The sequence below is a fragment of the Globicephala melas genome, chromosome 11 (assembly GCF_963455315.2).
Source record: "Globicephala melas chromosome 11, mGloMel1.2, whole genome shotgun sequence".
NCBI classification, from domain to species: domain Eukaryota; kingdom Metazoa; phylum Chordata; class Mammalia; order Artiodactyla; family Delphinidae; genus Globicephala; species Globicephala melas.
This window is the reverse complement of record NC_083324.2, coordinates 38,763,875-38,780,393: the sequence shown is the minus strand read 5'-3', so window position 1 is coordinate 38,780,393 and position 16,519 is coordinate 38,763,875. Positions and strand designations below refer to the sequence as shown.

The 16,519-nt window shown below is 39.8% G+C and overlaps 1 protein-coding gene across 3 annotated transcripts in view; it reads right to left on the bottom strand.

Annotated features, from left to right (window-relative positions):
• The window catches only part of RHOA (ras homolog family member A), a 47,123-nt gene extending 30,733 nt beyond the window's left edge, over positions 1-16,390 (bottom strand). Inside the window, exons 1-2 of one of the 3 annotated variants that reach the window (XM_030867113.3) lie at positions 16,181-16,390; positions 12,260-12,338 (exon numbers count right to left, since the gene is read on the bottom strand). The gene's annotated coding sequence lies outside the window, so the exon portion shown is untranslated. The remainder of the gene's footprint in view (positions 1-12,259; positions 12,339-16,180) is intronic. The other 2 variants (XM_030867112.2, XM_030867114.3) reach the window with 2 other exon arrangements.
• Positions 16,391-16,519: the final 129 nt, after the last annotated feature.

The following is a 16,519-nucleotide window of genomic DNA, read 5'->3' as shown; positions in this document are numbered from 1 at the left end:
AGCCTGTGCTCTAGAGCCCACGAGCCACAACTATTGAGCCCGCGAGCCACAACTACTGTAGCCCGTGCGCCTAGAGCCCGTGCTCCGCAACAAGAGAAGCCCGCGCACCGCAATGAAGAGTAGCCCCCGCTCGCCGCAACTAGAGAAAGCCTGCGTGCAGCGATGAAGACCCAACGCAGCCAAAAATAAATTAAACAAATTAAAGAAAAAAAGTATCCTCTAATAAATAAACACTATATTATACTATACTATACTATCACACAATCCTGGTTGGCGGAATCCAACTGAATATGGGACGTGAGTATACAGATTTTGGTATCCAGGGCAGGTCCTGAAACTAATCCCCGTGTAAACCAAGGGACAACAGTATTTATGTTGTATTAGGTATTATAAGTAATCTAGAGATGACTTAAAGTATATGGAAGGATGTGCACAAGTTATATGCAAACACTACACCATTTTATATAAGGGATGTAAGCAGCTACAGGTTTTGATATCTGTGAGGATCCTGGAGCCAATCTCCTGAGGGATAACTATCTTCATTTCTATACTCCCTACAATGCCTAGCAAGGTCAAAGATATCACTGAACATAAGTATGTGTTTGCCAATTGAATTAATGATAAGAAACCTAGCTTTCCTAAGTTAATGGATAAAAATGTGTTGGTATAAGAACGAGTTAATTTTCTAACTTTTGAAAGGAAACTTTCAAAAGCTCAAGTTACTAAAAATAGACATTAGCCTTCAAATTTACTTCCTCTTAGTTACTTCCCTTCTTTTCTGAATTGGCCTTAAGTCTCATTCTTCAAGTAGGAAGGTATTTCTTTTCAAACAAGACTTACAACTAACAAACCATTGTATATAAAACTCCCTAGCCCCAACATTCAAGTATGAAACAACATCGAAAGGAGAGAAAAAAAAAGACTAAATGTCTATCTTGTAACCTTAGATATGGCAAAAAGCCTTGAGGAAAAGACCAGTACTCTGGGAGTATTTTAGAGGGCAGCAGTTTTCAACCATGATGAAGAGATTCATTACAGGGGATCAAAAACAATTTGTTAATAACAGCTAAAGTACTGAAGATTGCAAGCAATTTATTTTTTCCATAAATTAGAACAGATTCAAAGTTACCCGAATACAGTGGTATTTTTTCCTAAAATGAAAATTTCCCCAATCTAGTAAATATGTTTTAAAGCCAAGAGGTTTTTTTTGTTTTCTGTTTTTTGCGGTACGCGGGCCTCTCACTGTTGTGGCCTTTCCCGTTGCAGAGCACAGGCTCCAGACGCGCAGGCTCAGCGGCCATGGCTCACGGGCCTAGCCGCTCCGCAACATGTGCGATCTTCCCGGACCGGGGCACGAACCCATGTCCCCTGCATCGGCAGGTGGACTCTCAACCACTGCGCCACCAGGGAAGCCCAGGCCAAGAGTTTTTAAGGCCTATAAGCATTCCTTTCTTGCATTCTATTAAGTCTTCCCAAGCAGAAGAGAAAAGGCCTGGAAATTGTGCATTACCACCGTTATCTTAATTTGTGAATAATCCTGATTATTCACTGTAGTTGGAGGAAGGTGTAAAATCACATGCACTCTAACCCCTGCACCATCCAGATTCAGGAATGGGACAGCTGACACAAGCTCTCAGAGTTCCAGGCGATTCTTATCCACCAACCTTCCAACCCAAAACACTACCACCAACCTTACTTGACCAAATGTTACTTTTGGGTTTCAAAATCTGAGTCCCATCCTGAGTGTGTCTCATGAGCATACAACATCTACTATATGGACTACCCCATAAAATCAGAAATATTCATTACATGGATAGGTCCCACATAGACTAGCCAAAGAAAAGATTCTATGAGAAATTAATTTCAGTTTTAGGTAGCAACAGAGTAGAAAGAAGGCAGTTTACAGTAGCAGTAAAGGAGCTATTGATACATTACCTGAAAGTTATCTTACTAGCTTTGTGCCCCTTTACAGTTTCCTTATCTGTCAGGGCTGGCATGAAGATTAAATAAGGTATTACACAAAAAGAGCTTACCTATTCTGAAAATAGGTCAATGTTCAATAAATGTGTGTCATCATTATTTAGGTCTTATTTTGTACAAATGGCAACTCCTTCCTTCAAATTCCAACTGTCCAGAATTGAAGACCAGTTTATAATATGGCCTGATCTGAAAGGAATGTTTTTCCTAAAATGAAACTTTTACCAGTCCAGCAAATAATTATTTTTCTAAAGTGCATATGCCATCCATACCTCTTTCCACCCTCTTCTTTCCCATTAAAGAAAAAGACTTAGCTTTTCTCTCACTGCCTACAAGTACAGGCCCACAATCCTTCATCCAAAAGCCTTGGGGTCAGATGTTTCTAAATTCAGAATTTTTCAGATTTAGAAAGGTAATATGATGCAAATGCCAAATATTCTGTAACACACCCAATGGGTTAATAGTTCTTCAGTGAAATAAGTAAATAGTCACACTAAGTAGGATAAAGACTACACAACTCATCAGTTCAGGTTTTGCCATCAAATGAGTCTGTGGTTTTTAGAACTTTCTGAATGGCAATTATGAAATCCTTAGTCCAATGTCAATCTGTTTTAAACACACAATCATATTCCTCTTAATACTTTCTAAGCACCTTTTGTAATGCCCTCAAGTCTGATTTTTCCATGACCAATAGCAATGATGTTATCTCAGAGAAATGGATTGAGCCCCTCCTGACATTAAAACAAAATAGGCTTTAAATTAGGTGAGTTGGGGGTTGGGTGTGTTAATTTTGATAACTTGTTTAGGGGCCACACATTTTACAATACTTATTTTCTTAGACTCACAGTTATTCTGCCTCTGAACACAATTTTTAGTTTATTTTTGGCAGATAAAGAGCCACCAAAGACTTTTGAGATGGTGCTACCAGGTTATAATGAACGCATTATATATACAGACATTTATTAGCCAAACATTCATTTTAAGCAGGCACAAAAAAGTTCTCAAGCCAAGAAACAGAAGTAGAAATAATTCAACTGAATAACTGTACTGTTTCTGCTAGATCAAGATCTTTACAATATTTTGGAAAGATAATGAATAAATTTCCATGCAGAGAAAATAATCACAGCTTGAAAAATTACTAATTCAGCATACTTGAGATAATTATAATTCTACCTCATAATTCTTCAATGGGACTAGTTACACAAAAGAAACAGTGATGACTACGGCAAGCTTTCTACTGTTTCTCAACCACCCAAGAAATAAAAGCATTTAACACCAGCATAGCTTTGGACATGACTTAATTTTTACTTTTTTACTGCATTCATTATTTTAAACACAGTGGACACAACAGATTAGAAGTTGAGTTCATAAGACTTGTTAACATCCATATGCTTCAATTATGTAATACAGTTGAAATTTCATATTGTTTATTTCTCTCCCTAAAGAAGTTGTTACAAACAAATCAGTATTGTACATATGACTATTACAAAAGCAAAAATTGTCTAGTCTTTTGGAAACTAAACTTGACAACTTAAAAGGAAAATTTAAGATACATAAAAATCCTGTGAATTTCATTATGAAGGGTGATGATCCTAGTGTACATAATAACTTACCCCCAACCCTAGGTTTTGTCAATGTTAGTTTCTGTAGAAGGGAGTAGTGTCAATGCAAGAGGTGCAAAAAATATTTTGGATGAAATGTAGATGCAAAATGTCATATTGCAGATAAGGAAATGACTATAAATCCCAAGCCACTAACTTATAAAATTATAAAACCCGAGGCATACAACCACCCTTGGCCAAAACAATAAAATATCCTATAGCTGAGGATATTAAGCCATCTTTCTTCTGTCTTTCCTCTGCCCTGAATGAACGTCACCCACCCTTCCCCCACTTAGATAACTCATACTTAAAAGGCTAAGTCACTTTCTCTCAAGGCCTTCCCTGAGCCAACTTAAATCAGGTCCCTTAAGTACTCTGAGCATGTAACACTTCTCTCAGGACTTCCCTGGTGGCAAAGTGGTTAAGAATCTACCTGCTAATGCAGGGGACACGGGTTCAATCCCTGGTCCGGGAAGATCCCACATGCCGCGGAGCAACTAAGCCCGTGTGTCACAGCTACTGAGAATTCGCTCTAGATCCCGCGAGCTACAACTACTGAGTCCACGCGCCGCAACTACTGAAGCCTGCGCGCCTAGAGCCCGTGCTCCTCAACAAGAGAAGCCACCGCAATAAGAAGCCCGTGCACCGCAACGAAGAGTAGCCCCCACTCGCCGCCAACTAGAGAAAGCCCGCGCACAGCAACGAAGACCCAACGCAGCCAAAAATAAATACTTAAAATAAATAAATTTATTTTTTTTAAATTAGCATTAAAAAAAATTTCTCTCTACTTCACTCGTCACACCCCCTCCAAACTTTCTTCCTGCCAAACTCCAGTTAGTGTAAGAATCACCTCTTATTCACCATTGTTGGACAAGCACAGGCACAAGCATGTAACAGTTAAGTGTTCAAATAACCAATTCCAAAAAATACATTTCCCAGAGCAAAGAAGCTTATATAACCAATTTGCTCCATGCAAATTTTTAAAAGAAAACAAGTTACAAGATTAGCTGTGTACACCAATGGTGAGCTACCTCCTAAGACACAGTTGTAGTAGTTTAAGAATTCACCCTCATAGAATTACAGAAACCCCTCATATAATCAGGAACTTCAATCACCTGTAACAATGAGTGTTAAAACTCAGATCCTATGATCTTATTTGCTCTAATTTTACACAACTCTGCAAGTCTAACTGGCCAGTAGCTCAGTTCACAGTAGTTTAGAAAAATGCATGCTTGGCTGAGAAAGAGGTGTAGCCTATGACATGAAAGTAGAAAACCCTGTAAATCAGGCTTGGAAACGTAAAATGGGGAGGGAGGGAAGTGCCATTCAGGCCAGGCCAGAGTCCTAAAGCAGTGCAACATACTCCAAGGACAAACCTTAAAAATCCTCTAGGAGGGGACTTCCCTGGTGGTCCAGTGGGTAAGACTCCAAGCTCCCAATGCAGGGGGCCCGGGTTCCATCCCTGGTCGGGGAACTAGATCCTGCATGCATGACACAACTAAGAAGTCTGCATGCCGCAACTAAAGATCCCACATGGCGCAACTAGACCCGGCACAACCAAAATAAATATTTAAATAAATATTAAAAAAAACATCCTTTAGTTGCAAAGACCTCAATCATTATGCAGGGAAGTTTAAGGCCCAGATACTATAAGAGAAAATGAAGACATTCACTACAGGAATAAAACAAGTTCTAAAGCTTAAAGATGCAAGCTTCAGTTATCCAGAACACAAAGACACTATTTCAGTGGTTTAGGATCTCAAATTTTCTACAGGAGCCATACTTCCTGTACATAAATACACATGAATGAAAGTTTACAGGATGCCCTACAATGCACCCTCCTGAAGCAAAGCTATCAGGACTATAAAACAGAAAATAAAAGTCAAAATTCAGCCTTTTCTTCAGATAGTCCTAAAAGTAACAACCAAACCAGAATCAGATTTTTGTTCAAACAATAAACCTGGTTGAAAGGAAGTGTAGATTTTTCATAAGCACTCCCTTCTCCAGTACCCTCCTCCATTCCACTGCTTTGGTCCTTTGTTAAAATACACATACAAATGAACAGAATACATACTACTTCCTTAAGTCAGAGGAAGAAACTGTGTTTCAGTGCAATGGGCAGAAATCTGTCCTATCAACTCCAGGTTCACCCATACCTAGCACTGTGACTAGCACAATGGAAACACCATTAAACACTTGGGAAAGTAAGTTGAAAACATAAAGCCATTTATTTTGTTTATGGACTACATTGGAAACCTCTGGCAAGGAGGTGCGAACTACCATCTGTCCATTTGCTCATAATGAGCTTGAGCCTGGTACTATCAACATTATTTGGCCATCCTGATCAAGCAGTTGCCAAGGGTCAATGTCAGTTCAAAGGCCCTTGGAGACCAAGAGCAGCAGGCCTAAGGTACATAATAAGGGCAAGCAGAGGAGAACAAGAAAGCCTCCAATATACTGCCAAGTGGGAATCATCCCAGACTGAAATTCTTTGTGGGGTAGGGGGGAAAGAAACACTCCTGAGGGAACATACCTTCTGGCTTCCTAAATAGGAGCATCATATCACTGACCTCAAAATGTAAAAATTTCAAGGTGAAACTTAAATATTGGGTCGACAAAAAAGTTCGCTCGGGTTTTCCCGTAAGATGTCATGGAAAACCCGAACGAACTGTTTGTCCAACCAACAGATGCAAAGAATCAGGATTTGACCTTGTGCAACCTTCTTCTCCACTTACACTGTCCCCAAGACAATGCCTGTCTGGAGAACTGACACATAGAGTAGAATGAACCAAAAGTCCCAAGCTGCCTAATGTCCTGTTGAGATGTTTCAGCAATGACAGTTCACAGACAGGCACTGTAGTTTGGAATAAAAATCGCTATTCCTCTCAAGGTTCCACAACTAACAGACTGAAAACTCTTTAGGGTGGGGCCTGAACATCCATTTAAAAACCTTTTTTTTTTAATTGAGGTGAAATTCACAGAGTATAAAGTTAACCTTTTTAAAGTGTATAATTCAGTGATATTTAGTACATTCACAATGTTGTGCGACCCCCAATTCTAAGTTCCAAAACATGTTCATCACCACCAAAGAAAACCCCACACCCACATTAAGCAGTCAGTCCTCAGTTTCCCATGCCCCCAACACCTGGCAACCACCAATCTGCTTTGTCTCTACAGATTTACCTATTCTAGATACTTCATATAAGTGAAATCATACAATATGTGGCCTTTTGTGTCTGGCTTCTTTTACTTAGCATAATGCTTTCAAGGTTCATCCACACAGTAGCATGTATCAGTGCTTCATTTAAAAAAATAGCTGAATAATATTCCATTGTATGTATATACCATATTTGTTTATCCATTCACCTGTTGATGGACATTTTGATTATTTCCACTTTTTGGGTATTTGAATAGTACTGCTATGAACTTTTTTTTTTTTTTTTTTGCGGTACGTGGGCCTCTCCCACTGCGGAGCACAGGTTCCAGACGCGCAGGCTCAGAGGCCATAACTCACGGGCCCAGCCGCTCCGCGGCATGTGGGATCTTCCCGGACTGGGGCACGAACCCATGTCCCCTGCATCAGCAGGTGGACTCTCAACCACTGCGCCACCAGGGAAGCCCTGCTATGAACATTTATGTGCAAGCATTTGTTTGAGTACCCGCTTTCAATTCTTTTAGGTATGCACCTAGGAGTCGTAAGGTAATTCTGTATTTAGCTATTTGAGGAACAGCCAAACTATTTTCCACAGTGTATACTTTTAACTATCTTGCCAAATAATCAACAAGACCTATTGTTAAGGGGAAAGAATAGATGTATAACAGTGTGATGTGCATTAGTTTGTATATAAAAAAGGGACACAGTATCTCTACAAGGATACATATGAAACAGTTACTTGGTTTATACACAGGAAACAGGTACAAGGTTTTCTCTGAAGCAAGAACCTTGGGAGGCAGAGATGTGAGAAAGGCTTGTTTTCATGCTCTACCCCTTTTGCCTTGCAATGAATATACATGCTTTACCAACCCCTTGCTCTAAAATACCTTTAAAGCTCCAAAGGAAGCAATACTCTGAGAGACGGACTGCACTCTAGGACAGGAAGAATATACACTTTTTATTATAAACATTACTGTATGATTTTATTTTTACCTAGTGCATTTTCCCCCTTTTATTGTGGTAAAATATATATAACAAAATTTACTATCCTAACCACTTTTAAGCGTACAGTGCAGTGGTATTAAATACAGTCACACTGTTGTGCAACTATCACCACCATCTATCCCCGTAACTCTTTTCATCTTGTAATCTGAAACTCTATACCCACTGTACATTAACACCCCGCCCCCCAGTATTCTTCTTCCCCCGCCAGACCCTGGCAACCACCATTCCACTTTGTCTCTATGGTTTTGACTACTCTAAGTATCTCGTGTAAGTGGAATCATATAGTATTTGCCGTTTTGTGACTCGCTTACATCAGTTAGCATAATGTCCTCAAGATTCATCATGTTGTAGCACATTGCAGAATTTCCTTCCTTTTTAAGGCTAAATAACATTCCATTGTATGTATATACCATATTTTGCGTATCCATTCATTCATTGGATGGTAGACACTTGGGTTGCTTCCTTGTTATAGCTAATGGGAATAATGCTGCTATGAACACAGGTGTACAAATATCTCTTCAAGATCCTGCTTTTAATTATTTGGGATATAAACCCAGAACTGAAATTTCTGGATCAGATGGTAATTCTATTTTTAATTTATTGAGGAGCCTCTATATTGTTTTCCATAGTGGCTGTACCATTTTACATTCCTGAGAACACTTGGTGTTTTCTGTTTTTTTGATACTTGCAGCCATCCTAATGGGCGTGAGGTGGCACCTCACTGTAGTTCTGACTTGTAATTCACAGTCCCAACAAGAATAAAGTACATATATTGTTTTAAATAAAAAACTAGTTAAAAATAGAAAATGGTTTTTTTTCACTTTTATTGGAGTATAGTTGCTTTACAATGTTGTGTTAGTTTCTACTGTACAGCAAAGTGAATCAGCTATACGTATACATATATCCCCTCTTTTTTGGATTTCCTTCCTATTTAGGACATCACAGAGCACTGAGTAGAGTTCCCTGTGCTATACAGTAGGTTCTCATTAGTTATCTATTTTATACATAGTATCAGTAGTGTATATAAGTCAATCCCAATCTCCCAATTCATCCAACGCCCCCCTAAAAATAGAAAACCTTAAAGCCTCCCAAGGAAATGTTCTGTATCTTGACTGGGTGGCAATTACACAGGTGTATATATTTACCAAAACGTACTAAACTGTTATTTAAATAAGTACATTTTATTTATGCAAATTACACCTCAACAAAGGTGATTTTTAAAAAAGCCTCCTGAAGTAATTCCAACTTTAGGAACTGGATCCCATGTTTAGGAATAGCCAGGTTTGCGAACCACTGTTCCTAAGCAACAGGGATCCAGTAGAGAGGCCTGTTTATTTCCCCCCAAATTAATTCTTAGGGTGCTATCCCCCCTCCAAAAAAATCACCTTCCAGATTAGATTAAAGTGTGATTACTAGGTACTACAAACTGTAACTTGAATAGTGAAAGTTAAAGAACTGAACCTGCATGTCTGGCACTGGGGCTAAGTGCTTCTCTCTCACTGAACCCTCACAGCACTCTGTTACCCCATTTTACAGAGAAGGAACTGGGTTACAAAGGGGTAACATTACTATCCAGAGTCATAAGCTGTCAAGTATAAGAGCTAGTACTTAACTGTCAGTTCTCTCCAGAGAGCCCATGCTCTTACCTAAGATATTCTATGGCCTTCCTTTTCTGAACTTAAGACCTTCAAAAGATAAAGTCTCCTTTGAATAACTTTAAAAGTTAAACAAAAGACTTCATCCAGAAAATAACTTTCCCACAAAAAACTCTAAACGCCAGTGTTTCCAACCAAACTGCCAAATCATGTAATAAAATTATCTCGTGACAAAAAACTGTACTGTTACAACATTAAATATCCACCTTAAACGTACTTCCTTCCTTAGGCCTCAAAACCTAAATAACAAATAATAGGGTTACCTAAAGGTACACTGGAAGAGTGGCCAAACATTTGCTCTCTGGGCCCATGGAAGAGGCACCAGGGGACAACTCATCTGCACTATATCAACTGAGACACAACTGCCATGGGAATAAGGTAAAAATAGCAGTGTACATATAACAAAAGTAGAACTTTCAACCATATGCTTAAAATCAAAGCACAAACAATTTTTTACAGTAATGGAATTGGGTCTCTGTATTTTACAGCAGCTAGGAACTTCAGAAAATAAAAACCTATCTTCTTTTATCCCTCTTCTTGCAAAAAACACATCAGTTTTTATGTGGGAACTGCTTCTGGGGCCTACTATTAAACTGATGAAGTGGTTCAAAACATTTTCCCGTTAAGTTTTAGGGCCTTCTGTCTTAGGGACTATGGTAAGGATGCAAGCTTAGCAAAATTGGAAAACTTAATTAATGTAAAATATAATTTCTAAAGAATAAGCCTGGGGCTTCTCTGGTGGCACAGTGGTTGAGAGTCCGCCTGATGATGCAGGGGACACGGGTTCGTGCCCCGGTCCAGGAAGATCCCACATGCCGCGGAGCGGCTGGGCCCGTGAGCCATGGCCGCTGAGCCTGTGCGTCCGGAGCCTGTGCTCCGCAACGGGAGAGGCCACAACAGTGAGAGGGCCGCGTACCGCAAAAAAAAAAAAAAAATGATGGTAAAATCTAAGCCCAACATACTAACTCCTATAGTTAAACAAACAAAAGACAAGAAAAGAAAATGAAAACAAGAAACACGTGTTCCTCCTATTCAGTCAGGTGGCAGTAAAGAAATTCATGTAACTTTAAGCTTCCTATTAAAATCTTCATCACTCTGAAAGCAAACGATCACTATATAAATACAATGCACTGATATCCTGAAAGAAAAATATACTTGAAGAATCTACCAGAGTTAGAACAAGTATTTCCAACAAGGGAGAAAACTAATATGCATTGAGCATTGTACTCTTCACATATTATTTCATCTAAAATTCCTATGAAATGGAAATCTTCATTTCATAGATGTAGGTGCTGAGGCTCAAAGAAATAAAATAACCTGCTTAAAGACAGACAGACAGATAGATACATAGATAGATAGACAGACAGACAGGCAGGCAGGCAAGCAGGAGGCAGGCAGGCAGGCAGGCAGGAGGCAGGCAGGCACACTGTCTGGCAGAATTCTTTTGTAATTACAGGGCCATCAGCCTTTCTGGTGAAAGAAATCTGATGTAAGCAAACTTACAGAGCAAAAGCATAACCTTATTTTTGTTTTTAACTCAGTAATGTCAAAAATGAACAACTGAGAAAACAACTTTGAAATACAGTCTGCCCTCTTTTAAGAGAGGCCATCAATCAAACCACCCTAATGCATCACTCGAATCTGCTGAAAGAATTTCAAGCCTCATGGAACTGCAACAGAGTATCACGCCCAGTGGTGCTAGACCAGTTGCTGTCCTATGCCCAGCAGTTGCACTGGGCTAATCTCTTGCCATGGATCATCAGTATTCCCTACCAGAATAAAAATGAGCAGCGCTATTAATGTTTTTGTGATTATTAACCCCTGACGTGCTTTCCACTTTCTCGTCAGTGATATTGAGAAAAGCACATGAAATGATTCAAAATGTTCATGTTTTTAGGAATAAAGACATTGTAAAACAAAGAAAAAACTACCTGAGGGCAGGGACCTTCTTTGTTTTCTTCAAATGTGTCCCAGAACAGCACCTGCATATAGTAACTACTTGTTCAATGAATGAATAATGACAAGCTAGCTTGGCCATTCCTTTTACGATGCCAACCGTTAAGTTCAAAGCCAACCATAAGTTCAAAGCCAACCAAAACCACTACCGTTATATGACTTCCCTGCCAGGTAGCCTATCTCATCAAATGAGAATATTCATACTCTTAACAGCTCACTTCTTTATATACAGAGGTCCCTCAGACCCAAGGAGAACAAGAAGTAGTAGTCAAAATGGTACCAAACCAGGATACTTACATGGTATCAATAAAATTAAGATGATTCTATTTCCTTTATTTGTAATCGGTTTAAAATATCTGAATAGCCCCTGGATGGGCTATTACACCTGCTCTTAACATTCCTCTCAATGCTGACTCCTCTGGTAAGAAGGATTGTCCTCCAATCCTCATTCTCTGGTTGAATTATTTTCTACTGATAATTAGACATACCCAAAGCACAGGCTGTGCACAAACTATAAGATGACCAAACTACTCTACAGAAAAAACAAAAACTTAAAGAAATTTAAAAACAGAAGAATTAAGATGGGAGTGATCCAGAAGCGAGAGAAGTATGTGTATAATATGGTAAATACATCTCCTTAAAGATTAAGAGGTTAGGAAATATATCTTCATCTAAGAAGAAAAATATTGCTTAGAATAGAAATAGGAAGTTAGAGGAGTATCTTATAGAGAGAGGTTGGAAAATAAGACCAGAGAGAAAAGTTATGGAGTAAGATAACGATCTCAAGATTGGTGGAAAAGAAAATCATTAATAGTATTGCACCCACATTTCCTTAAAACTTACATTAATATATAATATATAATAATTATTTCTCTTCCATGGAGGAAGGGGAATGAAAGCTATTTACATACCTTACAAATGTGCTGCAAGACCCACAGCCTGTGTGGCAGAAGTTCTACAAAGTGCCTTGAACTTCTCAGATGAAAGGTACTATAAACACATTAAAAAAAAAATCAGGAATTATGTCTATTCATTTCACAAAGAAAAAAACAAAAGCACAGGATGTAAAATGGGCTTGCCCAAAGTTCTGTTAAGTAATTCAGAATCCAGAAGGGGGAAAGGCACAGAATTTAATTTTTACTGACACAGCATAAAATTTACCACTTTTAAACGTTTTGGCCTCCTTCACTTAACAAAATGCACACTATCAACTTTATTTTCTGAGTATTACAAATTAATGTTGCCCTTTTAAAAGCAAAAATCAAAAGCAGATGAATCCTACGCAAATTAATTTCCCAACATTATAAACATTTAACACACAGCATTACAAACACACAGCAAAGTTAAAAGAATTTTACAGTGAACACCTGTATGCCTACCACCCAGCCTACCATGAACATCTGAATGACCTGCTTTATCAAATTACATTTCCTTTTTAATACAGGCATTACACAAAAATTAAAGACAACACTCAGAAAATCAATGGATTCAAAAAACAGGCTGAAATCATTAGATTAAGGACATGAATAATATTAGGAAATCCTTCTGATATCTTTGTCAGAAATGGTCAGTATTAGTTTACTGTTTAAAGTCAAAATGGACTCAGATCTACCCCCTACTCTTGGTTAATGATTCTAATTGTTTAATATCAGATCGGATCATTATCCTGATTTTTTTTTTAAATCTGATGATTAAAAAAAAATCCAAAGAACTTCCCATGTCCTAAAAGGTCCTACATGATGTGGTCCCTGCCCACCTCTCTAATTTCATTTTACCTCCCACTTTTCCCTTCACTCCACTCCAAACTTATTTCATTGGCTGCTTATGTTCTCCTCTTTCCCTTTACTTGAATATTAAATAAGATGCTATCATAAATATGCTTAAGCACATTTACTTTACCCACCCACTTAAAAAAAAAAAATCAAGCTCAATCTGGTATCAACTGCAAACTGGCTCCAATTTAACAGAGTATCTCATATTTTGATGATTATTAGCTATAAACATGTATTCATAATCATCTGGAGGAAGTACCAATAAACTCAGACCAACACCCAGAATGAGTAGCTTCAATGTCTATCTGATTTTCAGTCACATGACTACCATAATTATGAGTATACAAGGACTTAATACTTCAGCACCACAGATTAAAAATGAATCACTTGAAATAAACACTTGAAATAGGAATTTTACAGTAATTACTAACTTTGTACTGAGAATTTTAATTTATTAATCTCACAAGTACTTAACAATGAGCATGTCCCCAAAGAGCAGACTATAGTGAGACACATTAACACAAGTTTAAAATTTGGTTATCTTAATGTGAAGGTACAAGCAAATAGTTCTACAGGCCAGGTGCATAAAGGAATAAACTTAAGTCGTAAGGGAAGACGAAATACCTTTAGGGACCTTTTATAACTGCAAATATATGTGATTAAAATCCAGTGATTATGTACCATTTATCATTATCACTAGTAGCCACAATGCAATTAAACCCGAGGTGCTGTCTATAGAAGCCCAGCAAGCCCAAATTTGTGCTCTTACAAGTTGAAATATCAGTCTTTCTTCTGGCAAAGTTAACGTGACTCTCTCAGCTCCAGGACAATAAAGAAGGCCCAAAGTAGCAACCCACCTTCTCCAGTCACAGCGTGGACTCCACCCTATAGACAAGAAACACCTGAAGATCTACCTGTTTTTACTCTAATAACTTACACCCCCACATGACCAGGTTAAAGTTTTAAAAGGAGTTAACTGACAAACAAGGAATCAGGACTGAAAATACTCCAGCAAAACCACCACCACATACATATACACAGGAAACTATATTCTCAATATATACTGTTTCTCTCCATCCCACCTCAAATCAATAGTCAAAAGAGCCCACAGTTGCCCGATAACATCTTATCAGGGCCTAACTATGTTGGATTTGGAGCAGGGGAGTCTAGGCCTGCCTGTGGAAGAAGCTGGGTCCCTCAAGAAGACCAAAACACCTCACAGCAAGAACTAGCCCAAGCAGAGACCCTGTATATTCATTTACCTATTTCAATCAACTGCTGTAGGACCATCCAAATTACAGAAAGGAGAGTAAAAGCTTAAGAACTGAAATTTGCTTGGAAAAATTTTCAGATTCTCCCAATACATGAAAAATCAGCAATACATAAATGAAGAAACAATTGGAATAAGTTGGAAGTCCTGAATTTCAGCTGACTCTAAGCAAGCTGTTTGGGAGTACATGGAGAAGATCTTACAGTGAAAATAGTTCTGGCTGGCACCTGACTAGACATATGACCTTGGGAAATTTACTTAAGTCTCTGGGACTCAGTTTCTCATCTGCAAATGGGGTTGGACTACAAGTCCTAAAGATTCCTTTCAGGTCTAAAATTCTTGATCAGTGAAAAAGTCAGTGGATTCCTACTCTCTTCTTCCCTCTAGTACAGATATTTATGAGAACAGAGGCTATAAGTCTAGGACTAGACTTTGACTAAAACCAAGTTCCATCTTACATATATTTTTTGTTTGTTTTCTTCATCTTATATATTTTATGTCCCCAAGAGCCACTAGTGCTCTAAAAAAGTAAATAGAATTACTCAAGACAATTTATCAAAAGAGATCCCTCAAGTTATCCTTTACAATTAAGAATTAATGTTCTATTTCAGTCCAAACAATGTCACTTGTGCCAAATGCTCAAAGCAGCATCTCTCCCAATTTAGCCATGTCTAAAGTGACAATCAGGCAATGGTACATAAGCATTACACATCTGGGTGTGTGACACCAAGTGGCGGAAAAATTCTCACCACATACAACATTTAAAAGAATTTTTAAAGTATTTTTCCCCCTTCAGATCTGGCAGGAGTATAATCTGATCACACATCTGCAATAAACATTTACTTCAATAAACTGTCTTAAACACAAAAAGAATCAAACGAGTTACCAACAGAAGTAAAAATTTAAAATAAGGATCATTAAGAAACACAAGTGAAACCAACTCTGGGAAAAAGAATGCCAACTTTCTATCATAAATTACTAAACATGGTTTTGACCAAATCAATTTGAGTGCAAATAGTACTATTTAGTGAACGTGTAACTGGATCCAACAGGTAACTAAGGACAGATGTCCAAGTGATTCCTAATCAAGGCAGTAATTTAGACTAAGCAAAATTGCAAATTAATACTTTATTTTGATGACACACAGTTTAAATCATGAAAAAATGTTCCTTTCAACTGGAAAATTCCCTTCTTTTAAATACCGAAGAATTCTAACCCTTAAGATTTCAACATTATATTTTACTTACACAATCTCAAAGCATACTGCATTAAAAACGAAAATACCCAAAACATAACTGGACTTCACGCAGTATAAAACGGTGATTCATGTTTCATGTTAAACGTAAAAGCCAAAATGGAGTTGTAAAGAGTTTCTTTCCTATTTCAACTCCAACAGCCACGCGCGCTTCACAGGGGCCGGCTGCCCAGCAGCTCGTGGGGCCCAGCTTAGAGCCCCCGCCCTGCCCGGCGCGGCCCTAGGAGAGGAAGCGACAGGGACCGAGAGCTGGCGGGCGGCTTGGGCTCCAGCAGGCCTGGCCGGGCGGGGGAAGGGGCGCGGGAGGCCGCGGGGCGCGCTTCCGGGGACTGCGCGGGCGGGGCCGTCGCTTCTGGAAGCGGGGCCTGGGTCCCCGGCCTGGGGTCAGCGTCAGGGGCCAGGGTCCTGGTGCTGCCGGCCGAGAGCAGCAGGTGGGGCGCGGCCACGGCGGGGCGGCGGCTGGCGGGCGGCCGGAAGAGTGCCGGGCGGGCGGGCCCGGGGCACCGCGGCGCCAGGAGGGAACCCTCTCGCTCACCTCAGGCGACGACTCCGAGTCCGGCCTCTCCGCGCCGAGGACTCCCGTCCGCGACTCGCAAGCTCGAAGACTACGGCGGGTGGCTGAAGAGGCTGCGGCGGACTAACGAGAGAACCGACGGAGAGCAACGGGCGGGGAGCGCGAGAAAGCAAGAGCGGGCGGCGACGGCGGCGGGAGGGCGGGGAGAGACGTGCGCGCCCCCGTGTGCCCAGCGGGCTCGAGCCGGCCCCAGTCGCGGCCCCGCGCACGCGCGCGCACTCCCTGCTCAGCCACGATTGCTTAGGAGCGTGTCCACACCCTAAAAGCAAGACTCTTAACCAATCATTGCAGCCGCGTGGG